The sequence below is a fragment of the Lissotriton vulgaris genome, chromosome 3_1, assembly GCF_964263255.1.
Source record: "Lissotriton vulgaris chromosome 3_1, aLisVul1.2, whole genome shotgun sequence".
Lineage (NCBI taxonomy): Eukaryota > Metazoa > Chordata > Amphibia > Caudata > Salamandridae > Lissotriton > Lissotriton vulgaris.
In genome coordinates this window covers 76,492,586-76,514,619 of record NC_141689.1, presented here as the reverse complement: position 1 = coordinate 76,514,619, position 22,034 = coordinate 76,492,586, and positions in this window count along the sequence as shown.

Here is a 22,034-nt window from a genome sequence, read left to right as displayed (position 1 = left end):
GGGTCTTTGGTGAGGGAAAGGATTAACTGGCTGTCGTCGGCGTAAGAGATGATGTTAAGGTTGTGTTGGCGCGCAATGGATGCGAGTGGGCTCATGTAAACGTTGAAGAGGGTGGGACTGAGTGATGATCCTTGTGGTACGCCACAGATGACTTTAGTGGCCTCTGAGTTGAATGGGGGAAGTCGGACTCTTTGAGTTCTCCCGGCGAGGAATGAGATGATCCAGCCCAAGGCTTTTCCTTGTATGCCGATGTTGCTGAGGCGTTGTATAAGGGTGCTGTGGCAGACTGTGTCGAAAGCGGCGGAGAGGTCGAGTAGAATGAGGGCCGCTGTTTCTCCGTTATCCAGTAGTGTTCGGATGTCGTCTGTCGCTGCAATGAGGGCGGTTTCGGTGCTGTGTTTGGCTCAAAATCCGGACTGAGAGGGATCGAGGGAGTTGTTGGATTCAAGGAAGGCGGCGAGCTGGCTGTTGACGGCTTTCTCAATGACTTTGGTGGGGAAAGGGAGGAGGGATATGGGTTTGTAGTTTTTAAGTTCAGAGGGGTCTGTTGTGGGTTTCTTCAAGAGGGCGCTGAGTTCGGGGTGTTTCTAGCTTTCTGGGAAGGTGGCAGAGTTGAACGAGCAGTTGATGACATCACGGAAATGGGGTGCGATGATGGAGTCAGCTTTGTTGAAGATGTGGTGGGGGCAGGGGTCGGTTGGCGAGCCAGAGTGGATTGAGTTCATTAGGCGGATAGTGTCTTCAGTGGTGATTGGGTTCCAGGCGCTGAATGTCGGCAATTTTGTTGTAGAAGAAGGAGGATAACGCATCGCAGAGATCTTGGGAGGGAGTGATATCGTTAGATGCTGCGGTGGGGTTGGTGAATTCTTTGACGATGTTGAAAAGTTCCTAGCTGTTGTGGGCGATGTTGTCGAGACGATCCTTGAATGCTGATTTCTTGGTGGATCGAATCAGTTGGTGGTGTTTGCGGGTGGCTGCCTTGAGGGTGGCCATGTTGTCGGTGGTTGGGTTTTTTCTCCATGTTTTCTCTAGGGTGCGGCATAGCTTCTTTGATTTTTTAAGGTCATCATTGAACCAGGGAGCCTTTTTGCTGCCTGATTTGATCTGGTGCTTTTTCAGGGGTGCTAATTCGTCAGCGCTGTGGGTGATCCATTGCTTGATTTTGGTGGCCGCTTGGTTTGGGTCCAATGAGAGGGTGGGAGGGTTTTGGTTGAGTGATGTGAGGAGTTGTCGGAGGTGATTTTGTTCCAGTTTCTCCGAGGCATAGGTTGTGGGCGGTTGTGGGTCAAGGTGGTTTTGTAGCTGAAGTGAACACAGCTGTGGTCCGTCCAATGGAGAGCTGTGGTGCGATCAAAGGAAATGTGCTTGCTGGAGGTGAAGATAGGGTCGAGCGTGTGTCCGGCTACATGGGTGGGGGTGTCAACAAGTTGTTTGAGTCCGAGATTGGCCAGGTTGTCCAGAAGGGAGGTGGTGTTACTGTCGTGTTTGTTTTCAAGGTGGAAGTTGAGGTCTCCTAATAGAATGTAGTTCTCGGAGGCGAGGGCATGTGAGCTGATGAAGTCAGTAATGTCATCGCTGAATTGAGTACGGGTTCCTGGAGGCCTGTAGATGAGGGTGCCTCTAAGTGTGGTCCTAGGGTCGGTGTGGATCTGGAAGTGGAGATGTTCGGCGGTTGCAAGATTATCGTCGGAGCTGGTCGTGTTTTTGATGGTAGTCCTATGGATGATGGTGATGCCTCCTCCTGTTTGATTGGTGCGGTCTTTTTGGATGATCTTGTAAGCGTCCGGTATGGCTATGGCGATGTCGGGTGCTGATGATGTGTTCATCCATGTTTCTGTAAGGAAGGCGATGTTCGGTGACGCAGTGTCGAGTAGATCCCAGAGTTCTGTTGCGTGTCTGTGGACCGAGCGGGTGTTCAGCAGGATGCACTTCAGGTGGTTAGAGTCGGAGCTGTGTTTGGAGGAAGTAGATTTGGTGTGGGTCCTGAAGCAGGTGAACTTGCAGGTGTGGCAGGCGAATGGACCGTGGGTACGTCCTGGGGTGGCTTCGCAGCATTGTGGTGTGCGTCCGGGGTTGAGGGCGAGGAGAGTTGCGGCATCATATGTGAATCTAGTGAGCTGGGTACGGCGGGGGCCAGGGGGTCTGGCACTGGGCGCGGTCCAGGCGCGGACGGGCGTAGACGGGCTAACCTTTGACGCACCTTCGGCGCGACCGCTGCGCGTGGACGCTGCGCGTAGGTCCATCTGTCATAAATGGAGAAGTGGAGGGGGGCGGAGCGTGGGAGGGGGAGCTGGGAGGCGGGAGCGTAGGGGGAGGGACGGGCTGCAAGCACAACAAAATGGTCGTAACAACAACTTTATCGGCACGTACGCCAATTGCGTATGTGTCGATAAAGACTCGCAAATCTTTTATAACAGTTCTGGCATCAGCCGAGCGCTGGGGCCACATTTTTTAAGTGAATTCAGTCTTAATAATTATGGGGACGCATTTCTCCGGCTGGATTTCTGCGTATAGATCGCCTGATGCTTTCTAATAAAGGTGTCCTGGCACTAGTCTGGTCCGGTTCACAACTGCGATCTCTGTTACAGTCTAGACAATCCATTGCAAATTTGTAAATTTGCAAGCTTATCCCCGGCCACCAGTATTCGGATTGTAATTCTATTAGAGATTTCAAGATCTCTTGGTGCCTCGGACCCAGTCCCATGTGTGCGTCTTCAATCAAGAAAACTCTCCGGTTCGTGTTTGGAATTACTCTATCCCCCACTCCAGGGATTTGAGCAAAAGGAACGGAGTTTGCATCAATTATGTATGTATTACTGAGTGGATAGTTGAGAATTAATGCTGCATAATCACCTTTTAACGACGCTTTAACCGCCAGCATGGTTTCTCCATCTACGTGTTTTTTGAACGCTTTTTTGTGGCTACGGAAGCCGGTTGAACCGCTGCCGCTGTGGCTCTGTTAGCCAATGAATTTCCTGCAACGTGAACGCCATCACGTTGATGACTCAGTGTATGTATCACGTGAGTCTTTTGTAGTTCTTTCTGCAAAAGAACTACTTGTTCCCAGAGCGTTTTATGCTTTATTGTGGCACCTGTGTCATCTTTGTAACCGTTTTTGATCCATGTCTTCATGTCACTGTTGTATGACATGACCTTTAACAATCGCGCACGCTGCCTTGTAGGATTTTTTCTCTACGTCGTAATGGTGTGCAAATCTGTCCATATAGATCACACAGGTATATTGTTCAAGAGGCAGAATTTCGATTGGCAGAGGATATTCTTGTTCATATTCTAGATCATCTAGTTTTTTCATTTTCGGGTCAAAATAGTATTTCACGTCTTCTGTAGCAAGAGAATTTTCCCATTGTATCCATTTTGGATCTAATGCCACTGTATTCAGATTGCGTGGACTTGTTAATTCCTCAAGAGCTGATTCTGCTGTATAAACAGTTATTCTCTTCCCTTCGGCTAGGGCTCTTTCTCTTATTACAGCAGTTTGAACCGCTGTCAGAATTTTTTCTGTTGAACTGAATTTCATTTCAGCTTGAGTGTACAAATGTGATTTGTAAGCTATAGGTACCGTTTCTCTCTCATTAGAGGTCAGGCATGTGAATCCGCATCTTCCTGGGATGACTCGGATTACAAGGTTGCGTTCGTTTGCGCGTGTTTGCAGTTTTGTTTTAGTTAACATGTCAGATGGTAATGATCTCAAAATCTCTGTGTGTTTTTGAGTCCAATGTATTGGTTTGAAATCAGGTTTTATTAATTCATAGAGAGGTTTAACCCTCTCTGCATAATTTAGAATGTATGTTCTACCGAAATTCAGGAAGCCTAGTGTTGATTGTAAAATTTTCAGCGTTTTTGGTGCTTGGAGTACTGCACACTTCTCTAGGAAGTTTTCTGCCAGACTTTTACCTTCACTTGATAATTCATATCCTAAAAATAGGACTGTTAGATGAGCAATTCTTGACTTTTTAAAGTTGAATTTGTAACCCTCTGATGCGAACCCAAGAATTATGGTGTTCACTCTTTTTAAGTGAGTCTCCAGGTCGTCGTCTGTAGGATAGATGTCATCGACATATGATAATGCCTCATCATCATATATTTGTAGTAATTCTGTTACCCTTGCTGAGAATAATCCTGGGCTGTTCTTGAATCCCTGTGGGAGTCGGCAAAATTGTTTCTGCGACCCCATTATTGAGAAAGCGGTCAAATACCTGCTTTCAGGTGCAATGTTTTGACAGAAGAATCCATTAGAGATATCTAATGTCGTTTTATATTTTCTGCGCACGATGTTGTTCATTAGTGCTGCACTGTGAGACTTTTGTACTGCAAAAGTTTTGCAGCAGGAGTTTAAATGTCTGTAGTCCAAAACTAGGTGATATGAATCGTCTGGCTTGAAGACAGGAAACAAAGGATTGTTCATTTGTGAGGTGCATGTTTCAATCACCCCTAGATATTCAAGTTGATCTAAGATCTCCCTGACTTGTTTTTTAGCTTCCTGTTTAACTGGGTACTGCCTTTGTGCAGTAGGTTGATTTTTTAACTGGATTATGTGGTGAGGAGAGTCCTCATCCCATCCTACATGATTTTTATACAATGCAGGGGCTTGGGCCACTGCCCATTTCCTTGCGAATGTGTATTTTTTATGGATTGGAATATGATTTGAAAAGGCAGGCATAATCATTTCTTCGCCATGAGGGCACTCCCTGACAAACTCTGGTGGCCAGTCTTTTTCAGCTAACAGGATGTCATAGCCTTTAGAAAGATTCTCCCAATAGAGACCCTTTATTTTCCTAGTTTTATCTCCCTCTATACGTAATGTTATTTCATATAGTTTATGGGGCACGCTAGCTCGTGTGTCTGCAGTTTCCACCTGAATGTATTCATTCATGTCCACTGTCTCCAGAAGATTCATCAGGATCTTGCGAGCTAAGGTCACTTCTGCTGCGCTGTCTAGCATTGTCTAGGCCCACTCTCCATTTTTCAGTTGTGTCCTCAGAATCCTCGGCATGTTTAATTTTAATACTTGCTACCTTCTTTCTGGGAAATTGTGATTTTTTACTTTGATGAGCAGGTTCTTTGTCTTTGGACTTGACGTGCTCTTCCTTGTTTTCTGACCGTCCTCTTCTTTCCGATTTCTGTGAGGAAGTCTGAAAAGAGCGAGAGGGACGTGTATCAATATCTTGATATCTATCAGGTTTTCTTAATTTATCCCTATCTCTAAGGTTATATCTTTTTTCAGAGGGTTCCCTTTGGGGAGACTTGCCTCCTCGGCCAGGAGATCTTTCTCTTCGTTGAGGAGACCTTCCTCTGGACTGGAATCGTTTTTTCCTTGGGAGTGGATTGTTTATTACCATTCCAACTCTTTTTTTGAGTATTTAGATTATTTTTAATAAATGTGTTTTCAGGATTTTCAGTTAATTGGGGTTTTATTGGTTTCCCACCCAAACTATCTCGTCCTAGCTCTTCAAAGGATTTCTCTATGATTCTGAATAGTTCAAATGGTTGGTCTATTATATCTGTCTCCTTCAATTTCTGCAGGTACTTTATATCGCCCCTTGCCAATTTAACTAATTCTCTATATGCCTTTGTTAATTCTTTTCGTTTAACTAGGAGTTCTTCGCCTGACATTGTTTTAATGTCTGGGTGTGTTGTGTAGCTGGCTAGAACCGGCCACGTTGCTCCTGGTCTACCTGGTGGACCGTGCCTGGTGATGTGCTTTTGATGTTTTTGGGCGCCTTTAAACCAGAGCAGGTGCTCTTGGTAAGTTAGTGGGATTTCAACATTCTGGCAAGTTCAAATGGTTAGTCTATTATATCTGCCTCCTTCTGCAGGTACTTTATATCGTCCCTTGCCAATTGAACTAATTCTCTATATGCCTTTGTTAATTCTTTTCGTTTAACTAGGAGTTCTTCGCCTGACATTTTTTCAATGTCTGGGTGTGTTGTGTAGCTGGCTAGAACCGGCCACGTGGCTCCTGGTCTACCTAGTGGACCGTACCTGGTGATGTGCTTTTGATGTTTTAGGGCGCTTTTAAACCAGAGCAGGTGCTCTTGGTAAGTTAGTGGGATTTCAACATCCTCGAAAGGAGTGTATACATCCGGAGGTTCCTCTATTTTGTAATAGTGGAAATCTTTTGTCACAGCGTGTGCTGCTGGAAAATGTATCCTTGTATGGAACACCTCTGTCTGCCGATACTCATGTACCTCTATCACGAAAATGACCGTACCACCTCTTGGTGATAGTCCATTTTCTATAAGTTTAAGAGTTATAGTTTTTCTTCTATTGACCGGAATGATTATAGCATTCGGGTCATCTTGCTGGAGAGTTGTGTCTTCCACTAAGAGTCGAGTTGCTAATGCTTTTCTATCTCTTTCTTCTTCACTATCCATCATTTTATTGACTAAGAAAGTTTTTTTTTTGTTGCAGATCAAGGTTCAAGGAAACAAAGATTAGGTGCACAATATTTTGGAACACTGTATCCTTCAACGTTGACTAAACCAAAAACTAATACATAGGATTCTCATCCTACTAAGTTCCGGCGGATATTAACCTTTCACCCACTCCAGACGTCTATTGGATTTTTTACGGGAGAAAGGGGTCTGTGTGAAAAGCACGACTGAGTTACTCTAGTGTCTTGCGTTAGATTATCGCCTTACCAAACATTGGGCGCCATGTAGTGTAGTTCCTATATTCCCAATAGGATCTGCGCATTGGAATAACATAAATAGCAGTGTAGACGTAGGACTGAGGTCATCTAGGTCTCTACTGACTATGTTAGACTTAATTAGTTTTGCCAGCTAGCTCAGAGGTCACTAGAAACTTTCTCGAATTTTCAGGAAAGGGTTAACCGTCCTGATTTAGACAAGAAGGGATTCGTTTCTGACAACCGCATAAACATGACAACTTTGCTCCCTCAGAATAAAGAGTGTATCTCTAGAGTTGTGTGAAAACAATAGACAGCTATTTCACTCAGTCAATCATGCATGCTTAGTTTCACCAGAGTGCAGAGAAATAGAGAGACGGGTGTTTTCAATAAAAGGTGTTATTTTATTGAGCAGTCTTCTTTCTCATGCAAGAGAAATGAATTGCCACAAATGCAATACTTATCATAAAGTAAAGTGCGTACAGTAAAAGTAGTATTATGAAATAATACTGTAAAAGCATTGATATGGTTTCTTAGCCACATGATACTTTAAAATGGATAAAATATATACATACATTAAAACATTGACTAACGAACTCAACTGGTGCTTCTAAGATACGCCTACCCTGGTGTACCTGACCTAAGCCTAATACTTAGGAAGGAGTAAGTAAGTTGCAGTTTTAAGTTAAGTTAGGTTTTTGCCAAGTATTGGAATCAAGAATTCTCTCTAAGGTTTTAATCAGCTCCGTACCTTGGTTATAGAATGAAGGAGGTCTTGTATCTCGCTTCTCAGGACTCGATCTCCCAGCAACCCGCAAGGGTGACTTGGGAACACCGGAGCTGGATTTCTCGGCGTGAGAAAAGGCAGCTTCTCCAGCACGTCAAAGGGAGGGGCGGTTTCCTTCGGCTCTCGCATCAGCTGGGCTTCGGATAAGTAGATAGCCGCTCTGCTTCACACCACTGTGTGTTTGCTTATGGCAACGTTGGTATATTTATACCTGAAAGGTGCCGGGTTTGACGTAAGTGGAGAAGTGTGGCTCAATGGTTAGAGCGGCAGACCCTGATGCAGAAGTCTAGCCCGGGTCCAGGGTTCAAGTCCCCGCCTCAGCGGGTCTTGGGCTCAAAAATTCCACAGACCTGATAATTCTCGCCTCGGTGCCTATTCCAATCATGGAGTCCCACTCTGCAACTCTGGGCAATAGCTTGCTTAATCTCCACAACGCTAAGGATGCCTGGCCTCCACTTTGGGGGTGCCCAGGAGTGGACGCCTTACATGGAAAGCCAGGATGGGTTCCACAGCGGTATTTGTACAAGCGCCTTGAGACCCTTGCGGGTGAGTAGTGCGCTATACAAGTATCAATTTACATTTACATAAGACGTCACTAAGAACTAACAGTTCTTTCTGGACTCCAGGAGTTCTTGTGCAAATCAAAACAAAAGCACAGGAAATTCCCGGGCTGCTGGAGGCTTGGTTTGTTTAAAGAACGCGTTGTGCTTTCTAGGAGTCTATGGGAGTAGCCTTGCCGTGTTTTGGACTGCATGGGCTATTACTAAATATGGATATGATTCTTATGCCTTTATAAGGATACTATTGGTTATAACCACATAAGGGCATGAATCGGGAATATCGAATTAGGGTCCTAGATAGAAATACAACAAGAGAGAGTCAGCGAAGGCGAGAGACACATACATATTTTTTTCAGATAGGACAGTAGGAGGTGCTTCTTGGGACAGATAGTAGGGAGCAGAGAGTGTTGCAAATGAGTCACTCATTTCCAAACGTTACTTGTTTATTGCAATTTATTTTGATGTCTAAGAATGCCTTAGGGTACAGTGCAATTATTGTTTCATTGCTTTTTATGTTTTTTTATAACTTACCGACCCTTGTGTTACCAACAATTTATTATTCAATGAAAACAATATATTTTGTAATATTCCTGTCAAAATTATTGATTTTCCAATATATTATTTTGAAATTAAACCAGGATCTTTGGCTGTCAATGTATGGCCTCTGGTATCTTGGACGCCACCATTTACCATCTGAGGAAACCCAGCAGGAATGAAGCCGAGTGAAGCATGTGTATTTCTCGCCTCCGAAGTGTGCTCACTTGTGTGTCAAAAATTTTGTTGGCCAGTTTTAATGATCGTCCTTTTTTTTTTACGAGTCAAGGGAAGCCTCCGCCTATATGTCTATGAGTGAACATTTAGCGAATAGCCTGTCTTAAGAATCATGTTTCTGGAATGGTTCTTCTCCACCTGTCATGTCTCTGGCCTTCTTTTTTTTTCCTACATGTAGATAATTAAGACCATATTTCCATTGGTCGCACTTCCATCTGACACTTATTCATATACAATTCCTTAAGTCTAAGGGCCAGATGTATGACCATTTATTTTTGTGTGTCTCCAATTGTGCAATTTTTTGCAACTGGCAATTAGGGACTAGCAAAATTAGATGTGCTAATGTGTCTCAGGCCTATTTAACGATTCCCAATGGGGTCGCAAATGACCTACCTCATCTATATTCATGAGGTAGGTCATCATTTGCACCCCCATTGGGAATGGCCTGTAAACACAGGGATGATGGCCTGCTGGGGTCTGCAGCCTACCAAGTCTGTGATTACTTTTTAACGAAACTAAGCATTAGTTTTTATTGAAATGCTGCACATTTTCCTAAAAGGAAAACTGGATGCATTAAAAAATAAAAATGAAGAGTTTTCTTTTCATTTTTAAGAGTAGGCATTGATCCATAGGACAACTGCCTGCTCTTAAAAAAAGTTTTTGCTACCATTCACAGAGGGGTAGGGGTCCGCTGGGGACCCCTTTCCGTTTGCAACTGGTTTACCAACTACTTCAAGTGGGCTGTAAACTGCTTTACAACCACATTCTGATCGCAAAACAATCATACATCCACCTGCAACTCGCTATTCAAAAGGGACGCCCTTGGCACACACCTTCCTAATGGCAATTCGCAAACCCTATTTTGCAAGTCGGTAATAGTTTACCGACTCACAAAATAAGGTTGGTACATGTCAAAAGCCGTTTTAGCAGTCGTAAAATGGCCGAATCTACGTTTGCGACAGCTACAAACTGTCATACATGTGCCCCTAAATTCCCAAAAGTCCTCAGTGCTCACAGGAACTCCCAGGCCATATGTTTGTGTTAATGCACCTAAAAGCTTTTTCTCTATCTCTTGATGTGATTCCATTGCAGATTTTCTCTCTCTGCCTTTTGAAGGCCACCTCTGCTATGGTTTCTGAACACAGTCGTATTCAGGCTTCATTCATTCAGTCTGCAAAAAATTGTGTTCAAAAGCCATACTATCTGTTGACTGCAAAATTCCAGTGAGCATAGTTTGAGTAAAAAATGTCCCTCATGAATTGCTCTCCCATATACTCCTATATTTTATCCTATAAACACATTCGCCGATGTGCTTCAACAAAAATGAAAACAAAACTGCTCTTTATCTTTCTAATTCTGTTCGTGTTTTAAGACGTTCTTATTAATTAATCAACTCGCCACAATAATAAAATATTACAATTTGTGTTTTGCTGAGTCTTATGCTTTCTAGCTATTCTATAGATATAATGTTTCACTGGGAAGCAAATAACCACCGTGTATGTGTGTATATATATATATATGCATCCTCAATGCCAGTGGTGAAATGGCAAGATATTGTTTTGCCACTAGATGGCAGGCTTTTCCTGCGTGGCAAGTGCGTCTTTCTTTTTCTACAGTGAAAATGCCTGTCGCAACAGAAAATACACCGAGAGTTCCCAGAATGACTTCGTTGATAAGGACAGATCCAAACGGGGCAGGGGACAGGTAGTCTCAATGTCCGATGCGCAGTTTGTCTTTACGTCTTCAGCGTCCAAGAAGGAGCATTGTACTGCCTTATTCTTCTTCTATAGATTGTCTGTTTTGCTCTTTCAGGTTCATCTTGCGCAAAAAGCATGGTTTCTATTTAGCCTTTGCATCAAACTACTAAGGAGCTTGTGCAAGCCCTACTTATCCTGGTCGCACTCTATTGGGGGTGGGAGGACACAATTCCTTGGGTCGTAGGGAAAGAAGACCACACAAGAGACAAGGCCCATTGTAACATTGTTGACAGAGGGGCGTTGCAGTAAGCGCCCCCGGCCTCAGGAGAAGTGTGGAGCGTTCCTGGGTCACGGGACCCATAAGTATAAATATATGGGAAGGACGCGCGCAGGCAGTTCCGCACCAGACGACCACGGGTGTGCCAACTGCCTTCTTTTTGCTGCTTGTCCTGCGCGGCCTAGTCATGAGGCCATCCCCGGTACAATATAACTGGTGACGAGGATGGTCTACCCGCCGCCATCGTACACTGGACTGCAGCGCCAGACCACGCTGCACCCACTCTCACCGATGCGAGCCTTCCGACAGCCGCAGGGCATGCTGCTGCCTTGTCCTCCTGACTGGTAAATCGGCTCGAGGCAGCCTACTCTACAGCAAGGCCCATCGCTCGCCTCCCCTGCACCACATGATCGCTGAGCACAACTTTTAGAATGGTTACCCAGCAGCTCCATGCCATGCTGCTGCCTAAGCACTCCATGGACTATCCTTCTCAGGTGCCACAAGGTGGACCGGACAACTCTAGAGGTGAGGCCTACCTCTAGGGCACATGCTCTTTAGAGTGGTTGTCCTTCACACCCTGTGTCCTTCAGGCTACATCTTGTGCCTTCTGGCAGCAGACACTTGGGTCCACACATTCCTGGCCTAGCCAGTGTCACAGCCACATCTGCGATGGCCTCCCAGACTGCACACCTACTATACTCTGACCGCATGGGCCACAGACAAGGTGGACACTACTGCTCCACAGCTTGCCCGCATCACCCATCCAGGCAAGTGCTACCTCCTAGTGAGTTGTCTACCCATACCAACCTGTCACACTAACCTGATGGGTGGTCACACCTATGGCTTTTGCACCAACCATCAAAACATTCAGAATTTCTGGGAGCCCCATCACTGAAAGCTGTTAAGTCTGCAAGCTCGATCAATTGCCTTTAAACCTATTTTGCAGCTATGGGGCTGGAAGCCGATTGGTGCCTGCCTGCCTATGCTCTTTCACCTAGGCGTGCCACCATACAGAAGCTATCCAAAAAGGCAGGTGGAGCAGGCCCACCCTACACCTATGACACACTCATGTGAAAAATAAATACAAACTTGGTGAACATTATCGGCGCCATCTTGCCCCTTTCCAGGCCCATTCGTGCGCGTAAGCGGCAGCCATTTTGAGCACCATGGCCTCCCTGCCCCTCACTAATAGCCAGCGCGTCTCTCTCTCTTAACCTCGCAAGCATTCCCCCGCACGCTGACAACCCCCCGCTCTCTCATGCCTTGGGTCATAAACCCCTCTCCAGCGCAGCTTCACCACGGAACCCCATCCTGTTCCCAGCGCGACACCTCCCTTCATTCCTTTCATGGCCTCAAACCCTTTTGATGCAAACCCCCTTTTTCCTGTGTCCCCGTTTGTCTTCCTCGTTCCCAGGCTGCCACCTGACCCTGCGGATACTGTTTATTACCCCGTACAGTAGGAAGCTTCCCCTCCCCATCAAAAGACCCCCCGAACCGATCAAAGCCCCCACCCCATGAGATCCGATCAACCCCACGCATTCCGTGAATCGGCGGAATGCCCTGCTGTGCGACCACCATCACCTGTTGTGACCGGGGTGGGGAATCCAACTGTAAATGTATGTGGGAACGGGTCTGGAGGGGAGATTCCGAGGATGTTCTTTCAAGTATTAAAATATTACGAGAATGTGTTATGTGCAATAAAGGTCGTAAACTCTAGTATAAGAGGCCCGGCCTCAGAGATGTGGTTAGAGCACCTCGTGACGATACTTGCTGTCTGAATTGATGTGTTCTCCTCCGGAGAGAATAAAATCCTCGTTTCCCGCCTTCCAGTCTCCAGCGCCTGCTTCTTCATTGATTAATATTGGTGGGTCATAGAGGCGATACCGCCGGGCAACATAAAAGGGTCTTTGGTTACCGGTTGTCTTTGGAACCCTTTTTAACAATTGGCGTCCCAAACGTGGGGCCCATCAGCGACTCGTGGATCCAGTGGGAGAGGTCCTGACGACAGAGTGAACGACTGCAACGATCGGAAGGTACCCTGTCCGATAGACCCTCGTCTGACAGCCGATCATCCGAACTTCACTGGTTCCGAACAGACCTCTCTCGAGTGATCTGCGGTCCTGACTGGGAACCATCAGGAGTGCCACGAGAAGTACGAAGAGAAGAGGACGATCGGGCGCTGGATTCGGAAGACGAGAAACTGTCCATGCGGTCCGGGTAAGGTCGTGTAAACACGACGAATTGCGAAAGTGATAGATAATTGAAAGAAATTGATAATTGTTGTGAAAATACTAGTATTACTCTTTGTTAATTTATTGGAGATTCACTGTCTACAAACGGAGAAACAACAGGCTCTCCCTTTATAAACAGCGAAGGATAGGTACGCACCCGTCGGACCTATTTTTCTCCCCCACTGAACAATTGCCCCTTCGCCCCATTGATTAACTGTTATAGATTGTTTTCTGGAGATTCTCTGTCTGAAAACAGGGAAGATTAGGTCCCCTCTTTACAGATAGTGAAAGGGTAGGTGACGCGAACCTTTGCGAGCCTACTTATTCTCCCCATTGACCATATTGATTTTTTATTTTTGACCTAACGTTGGTTGATTGCTCAGAATTGGTTCATGAGGTATTCACTACGTGCAAACAACGTAGAATAGAAATATTCTGTCTAGTCTTTGCGCGCAGTGATAAGATAGGTAGTGCTGATTATTATCCCATTGTGATCCGTCATGCCTGTCTTCTCCCCACTGGTCAGTAGCCTGTTTAACCCGGACCGCTTATTAGAGATGAACCATCCGGCTCCGCTGGAAGGCACCCCTAATAAGGACATGTTCACAAAGCATGGATTAATTGCTATAGCCTATAGTGAGCTGTGGCATAAATATACGAAAAAGGATCGAGAAAGACAGTGGCCACTGAGAGGATCCTTTGATCTCGACAAAATAGAAACAGTAGAAATAGCCCTTCGTAGGAATGAAACAACACCTATTATGCTCGATAGTCTCGGTATGTGGCGCAAAGAAGCCACGCAACGAAGGGAAAGCGACGAATTTAGAAAAGGTGAAGGGACACGACGGACAAACCTCCAAACGTCTAGTAGGCAAAGGGAAGGGCCAGCGATGGCACAGCCCCGAGGAGTAGACATGAAAAGCGAATGGTGTAAGGGGATGTGCCGACAAGCCAACCCCGGAACACAACGACCTGAAGGTAATCCCCCGACATTACGCACAGGACGGACAGATTTAAAACAAAACCAATGTGCTTTCTGTAAATGTCTTGGACACTGGAAAGCCCAATGCCCGACTCTGCAAAGCATAGGTAAGAATGGAGGGGTGACAGAAAGGACGGACCGACAGAAAGGAAAAAGACGTGAGATAAAAACCAATCAGACTAGTGCAGACAGAACAGACAGGACCACCCCGTTCGATTATGCTCGGTGGCACAGATTTCGTCAGACCAATTTTAACGACATGTTAGAGTTCTGGGACTGATTGCTCTCTGTTGCTCCCCCACTCTGAAAAACAAACACAACTGCAGGTCAGTGTAAACAACCCCCCGTTAGAGAAAAGATTCAAGAAAGCCAAGCGTCTATTATATAACTTAGGATTTAATTACGGTAAAACACACAACCAACAGTAAATAGAATAAACTAGTAGAACTCTCTAAAAAGCAAACTTGACTAATAGGAAAAATACAAAACATGTTATGCTCACTCCGGAAGTCCTCGAAACGTAACAGTTCGATGGTCCCGCCCATCCGAAACACATAGCACGTGTGGGGCGGGGCCTGCCAGCAACCATGGGCCAAAAAGAGATCGCTGGCGAGAAGGTACTGGAGACTCCACCAAGCAGGCAATGAAATGGTCTTCCCATACTGCCCTTCCAGGGATGGCGTCCCCCGGGCCGCGAGTAGGGAGGGGGCGGATGAAAATGACCCCCTCCCTCATATCTCCTGGTCCGGCCATCACGAATTCCTCCATCGAACGGATGCAGGGTGGGCAGGGAGGAAGAGGCGACGCGGACGAGCCTCTTCCACCTCCACAGGTAGGAGGCTTCCCTGCCCTGGCCCGACGCCGATGTCCTCCAGCCGGGCGACGGCCATATACCTACGCTGCACAGGAAATATAATGTCCGGCTGGTATATTTCCGTAGCACAGGACATACAATGCCCGACTCGTATATTTTCTCAGTACAGGACATACAAGACCCGGCTGGTATACTTGCGTAGTACAGGACATACAATGTCCGACGGGCATATTTACGGAGTACCGGATGTACAGTGGTCCCCCAAGAGTCGGAATCAGGGGTGTAGGGTGGTCATCATGTGCGCCCCTGATTCCAAGAGACGGCGTAGGATGCACCGGGAGAGGAAGACGGCACGGTGAGCCTCCCTCACCTCCCCAGATGAAGGCTCCACTGCTGCACCCTGGCGCCCCGAACCAAAATGTCCTGCTCCAACCGCATGATGCTCTGTTTTTCGCCATCACAAGAAGTTTTCCTCCGCTCCTGATGGATACGGCAAAGGTTGCTGCAGGGCCTCAAAATGGCGTCTGGGCCCTTGAAAGGCGGGTCTAGGCTGCTGGAGTAACTTTGTCCGAAATTGCAACTCGGGCGCTTGCCCACCTGGGCGCAAGCCCCCACCATCGACAAAACATCCCCTCGACTTTGAAGATTCTACCAAAGTCCCAAGAGCCCTCGGCCCCTTCAGGCTTCCGGTAAGGAACAGCTGCATTGATCTCAAATGAAATAACCACGGCACAGCAACAAGATGGCGGTGCTCTCGTGTCTGCATCAGCTTCCGTCTGAACCACCCAGGAACATTATGGGCTAACGAACCCGAGCAAGTTCCGGCTGAACATCAACATGACCCGGTAAGAGAGACTTTACCCCCTCCCTCTCTTGATTGACGGTCCACACCACCAGCCCCTTTGTTAGCACAGTTTTCTTTTGGACTACCGAAAGGGACTCTGGTCCAACCGCCAATTGTCGGGGATATTTTGCCCCTGATGCTACTTCCGGACTAAACCGGCCTCGCCCAAAATGGCGCTGGTATCAATGGAACTTACGGGTGCCTCGTGGTGTTCCTTAGCTAATGAAACTTGATGTACTAAGATATATATGTATATATATGAACCATTGCGCACTCGATGTTAAAGGGAGGAGGGTTCACTTGGCAAACATTTAAGAAGAGGTTCTGTAAAAATGTTGATTTCAATGAACAATTTATTTTTGATATTTGTTGTAACTGATACATAACGTCGCTCATGATGCACGCCCGCGGTTTGCATTTAGGAAATGTGATTACGATGAGCTTGACTGTGTTTCCATCTATGAACTAAAATGCCCCTGATTCCTTCGTCACGCAATGAAATGTTTTTGGTTACTTACAAATAATTAATTAGACCTTTTTACATGTTCTTGTACTACAAAATAACCCCCTACTGTATGTGCTTCCATCGACGACATGTCAGGCCAAAATATGAATTGCGCTCTCACCTTTTACGTACTGAATAACTCTACAAATAAAAGTCTTAGAAGCTATGGATAGGCTCCGCGTACTTTTGTAAATACGGGTATCGGTGGGAGGGTATTTCTGTGCGCAACTGTTCTGCTCTCTTTTTAAGGTTATCCGAGAAATGGTTGTTCGGCCCTGGGTTGATGGTCAAAACGAAGGTATGATACGCTGCTTATGAAGAAGGACCTCGACTTCAGAGAATGGGTAAAGTAAAATGGTGTGATTGATAAATTGCTATAAGGATATGGTGGTCGAAGGTACTAAGGTACAGGGTTGAACAAAGAACTGGTATGCCTTAAGAACATCACAGCTTTGGGAATGATTTTGGGACCCCGATGACCGGGTACATCTACGAAACCGGGTACCTCGCGCTAGGCACCTCTGATTCCTCTTTTTAGCGTTTTTCACTACGCACGATCCTTAACGCCATCCTCGAACCTCCCCATGAACCACCTATCACATTGCCTGCCCCCATGACTTTAAGAAACCAGAACCCTAAGGGATTATATCCCGAAGAGACAAGTACGATTATGTGGTAAGTAAAGGATTTTCGTGCCCTTACATTTGATGTGTTCGAATGTTGTCCCCCTACCCCCCCTTTTTCTTCCCCTTTTTCCCTCTGCAGGTTACATTAGAATCCCGATTAGAGTATCATAAGGGATCTGGAACCACGTCACGCCCGATGCATGAAGACGGACTAGCGCTACAAAATGGCACAACAAGGACGCTCTCACGACCTTTTTACCAAATCTAACGCTTTTCTGTCCCAAAACCGCATGCTTCCCACCTCCTAACACAGACCCGAAACGTCTAACGTTGGGTAACGCACTGAATAGCCCAAACAATACACGGTCATTCTCTATGTCACACGTGTACTGTTCGGCCTATTGTCTCTCTCTCTCTCTCTCTCTCTCTCTCTCTCTCTCTCTCTCTCTCTCTCTCTCTCTTTCTCTCACTCACTCTTCCACCCCTCCACACTTTCCCTCTTCCTAGCAACTGGCACCTAATTGGCGAACCTGGTGCACCTCCTGATTGGCCCCAAATACCACAAGTATTTGTGCAAATCTGTCCTAAATAAAATTGTATTGGTACCACGTTACTACCTCTCCTTTTCTACTAAAATATGGATGAAATTTAAATTGGCCGATAGGAAAGGGACAGGTAAGACGACTAAGGTTCCCTAAATTTGACCCACTCTCAGGGAACTCTTTGTCAGTGGCTCCTATGATAAAAATGTGTCTGTGGTGATGCGACCATCCCCATTGAAAATTGTCTCCGTACCCCAAGCTGTAAGAAATGATCGAGACACCCCCATCTACCCAAAATGCCCCCAGTTTGGTATCCATCAGATCCCTCCTTCCCCGAGGATAAGTTTAATAATTATTGCAAACCACCCCTCCCGAGTTTTTGTAGTAACCAGGTTGCGAGGATTTATATAGAAAGTTAGAAGGATGTGTGCAAAGTTGAAAATTAGATTGAAAAACGAAAGAACTTGTTGCAGTAGGCATGGTTGAAAATAAGATGTTTTTATGTAATGTAGACTCGTTTAGCCTATGTTCATCCCTCAGAAGGATGCTTATCAGACTATGGTGAATAGCACGTTGCACTTTTTGTAAAATACAAGGCCCTGAAGACTAGCCTAGCCTTGCAAGACTCGTACTAGAGAAATGGGTCTCTGCCAGAAGAACTGACATCTACTATAATAGACATATGACAAATGAACGTAATAATCATCAAAGCGTCAAAGAATTAGCCAACAAAAGGAAGTTGCAAGGAATCCAGCAAACCCATCATCAATTGTTTATACGTAAGCCGCAAAAATCTCAAATGTAGCGAGTGCTTACGCTAGTCGCTTGGTGTTGGGAAAGAAAGTAGATTCATGTAATTACCTTTTTCTGCAAAATCTCTAAAGACTGTCTTTTCAACACTCATTTAAGGATATCACTGTCGGAGGAGAAAGAGACCGGATGTGGGAGCACGCGGCCTGACTGCGGATTGTGGAACGTCAGCAACGGAGGCCAAGGCGAGACCACGGCAGTAAGGAGTCGCAGGACGGGGCACTGTTTCAAACAAAGCTAAGGAAAGGGCTGACCTGAAGCCCCTGCTCTATGATCAACGTGTGCCAAAAAGCCCCCGCTCTCTGAACATGGTCTCGGACTCGCCTGACGCAAAACTCTCCGCCCCCCCCCTGATCTGTTCCCGACTTGGCCTTGCTCCATCCCCTCTTCCTCCGACCTACCATAAGGACTGTTCACGCCCGCACCTTTCCACCCGAACTCCCAAGTTCCTCCAAATCCTACTGAGCTACCCAGAGAAGAGTACTCCCTACGTCAGAAGGGAGGGAGCTCCGACTAAGTAGACCACGAACTGTGTTAAATCCCAGAACGGTGACCTAGAACTCCACCAAGGGTCGCCCCCGAAGGAAAGATAAACAAAGTCTGTGGTTCTGCCCGCTACCAAGCACCTTGGAGATGATGGAAGCAACAGGAAATGCCCACCACAGAGACTCAAGAAACGAACTGATCTCACAATTACCCCCAACGACTCGATCCACATGAACATTTCTGTTGATAGGTAATCCAGGTGTTCAACAGTGCCGACAGAAGACGACAAAAGGACAACGAGAACTCTGATATTTTTACTGTATCTCCTTTCTCTCCCAATCACCATTGGACTGACTATGCACCCACCGTATACAAAAAGGACTTACTTATATGATAATTTACCAGTTCTTATTCTATGATCTGTACCCAACGCCCTCGCTACGTACTTCTAGTCTGATATTGCATTACGATGACTTTTTCCTGCAACCAACCTTAACAATGAACCCGCCTACTGACTGATGAGATTTTTCAATATGATGTTTATAATGTGATGTTTACGTACAGTTCTTTCACCCAAGTCCCCTCTCCCTTACTTATGATCACTGCATATAGGGGTAGATAGGAAATAGGCCAGCAAGATGTCTTAGAAATGTTAAAGGGAGGACTGTGAAAAATAAATACAAACTTGGTGAACATTATCGGCGCCATCTTGCCCCTTTCCAGGCCCATTCGTGCGCGTAAGCGGCAGCCATTTTGAGCACCATGGCCTCCCTGCCCCTCACTAATAGCCAGCGCGTCTCTCTCTCTTAACCTCGCAAGCATTCCCCCGCACGCTGACAACCCCCCGCTCTCTCATGCCTTGGGTCATAAACCCCTCTCCAGCGCAGCTTCACCACGGAACCCCATCCTGTTCCCAGCGCGACACCTCCCTTCATTCCTTTCATGGCCTCAAACCCTTTTGATGCAAACCCCCTTTTTCCTGTGTCCCCGTTTGTCTTCCTCGTTCCCAGGCTGCCACCTGACCCTGCGGATACTGTTTATTACCCCGTACAGTAGGAAGCTTCCCCTCCCCATCAAAAGACCCCCCGAACCGATCAAAGCCCCCACCCCATGAGATCCGATCAACCCCACGCATTCCGTGAATCGGCGGAATGCCCTGCTGTGCGACCACCATCACCTGTTGTGACCGGGGTGGGGAATCCAACTGTAAATGTATGTGGGAACGGGTCTGGAGGGGAGATTCCGAGGATGTTCTTTCAAGTATTAAAATATTACGAGAATGTGTTATGTGCAATAAAGGTCGTAAACTCTAGTATAAGAGGCCCGGCCTCAGAGATGTGGTTAGAGCACCTCGTGACGATACTTGCTGTCTGAATTGATGTGTTCTCCTCCGGAGAGAATAAAATCCTCGTTTCCCGCCTTCCAGTCTCCAGCGCCTGCTTCTTCATTGATTAATATTGGTGGGTCATAGAGGCGATACCGCCGGGCAACATAAAAGGGTCTTTGGTTACCGGTTGTCTTTGGAACCCTTTTTAACACTCATTGATGCCTCAGTTTGAACCCCTAGTGAGCCCGAATTATGACCGTTTCCTCCTTTACCAAGCCCACCAGGTGCCAGAAGAGTCTGTGGATGAATTTTATGCCAGGCTTCGGGAACTGGCTAGAGCGTGCACCCTGCCTGACGAGCAAAATGAAATCGGGCTGCAGATCATTTGGGACTGCTTTTGTGCCAAGCTACGAGAAGAGATACTCCAGGTTACCCGCACGTCCACAGGGACATCCTTACTTCGTCCCATCGAAGAAGCTGTCCAAGTCACGACCCTCCAGCGTGCTATCAACAAGGAACCAGTCAACCAGCTCACTAGAGCCACATCACCCACAGCAAACTTTACTGCACAAAGAACAGGCTGTGCCAGTGGTGTGGTGGTGCCGCCCCACACATAGGAAAATTCCTGACGAAAGGGAGGAAATGTTCTGCATGTGGGAAAATGATCCACTATGCTAAGGTTGCCAGCTCAACACCTCTGCTGAAAGTGCCCAAGAAGAAACCAGCCAACCAAGTTGAAACAGCATCAATGTTCGCAGACAAGGATGACATGGATGGAGATGCCTCAGAAGGGACTGTACATGTAATACATGCAGTACGACTGACCCTGAGCTGTGCCCGTTATGCTTATAGCTCCATATCAGAATATCATCTCCACTAACACTTCGCAGCAGAGTATACGCCTTTGGCACCACCACAAGCCTCCCGCTTGCTGCTGCCTTACCACCAATCACCAAGGACAGTCAGTAAAAACAAAAGGTGCAGGTCAAAAGAGGTGGATCTGACATGCTTATCAGCTGCCACATGGCTGAACACCTGAGATTACTTCAGTTAGTTTTTGGGGTCCATTCAAGCAAAGTGGACTCTCCACTCTTCTAAGGCATTGGCTACCTTTAAATAATGGGTAGTCTGCTTGCCATCAATCAGCCCACCTGTGTCACTGCATGGTGGCCTTTCATCTTCGGCCAAAGGCAGAGGCAGAGCTACAGAAGCTAGAGGCGGTGGACAGAATTGAGTGGAGGGACCCACGCACTGGGTCTCACCTATCATTGTGGCCCATAAACCAAAGCGACCTGGAGAGGTCTGAATATGTGTTGACATGAGGATTCCGAACACAGCAATAAAGAGAGAAAGCACATAACCTGACCATGGACGACATCGTAGATAAACTGTCAGGCTCCTGTTGGTTTTCAAGAATGGGCCTGAAGTCTGGCTACCATCAGATTTTCCTTGCACCTGAGTCTTGGCAGGTGTCAACATTCTCCACCCACCTGGAGTTGAGGCAGTACAAATGCCAGTCCAGTGCCACCCAAGTGTTTCAGGACATTATCAGGGGAATGGTGGGTGGTCTGCAGGGAGTTTTGTATGTAAGAGACGACATTTTCATCCACACACTCACACTGCGGAACACCTTCAAAGAATTAGAGCGGTATTCAAACGCCTCCAAGACTTTGGGCTCACCCTGCACAAGGAGAAATGTGAATTCCTCAAAGAAGAGATTTTTTTCTTTGGGTACCAGTTCTCCGCCAAGGGGAGTGCACCTTGACCCAGCCAAAGTGTGTAACGTCCAGTCAGCACCAGCGCAAACCAATATCTCTTGTGTAAGAAGCTTTTTGGTCATAGTCACCTACTGTGGTCTATTCATGCCAAACCTCACCGAACTGCTGCAAGATCTCACAAAAGTGTTGACCCCCTGGCACTGGGGCACTGAGCAAAAACAATCTTTGCATGACACCACACTCACCTATTTCGATTCATAGACACTAAAATGGCAGTAGACACCAGCCCTCTTGGCCTAGGAGCAGTTTTGTCTCAAAAACAGCAATGTGGGGTGGGGGGTCCTCATTGCCTTCGCCAGTCATGCGGTAAACCCGACGGAACAGCAGTACTCCCACATCGAAAAGGCG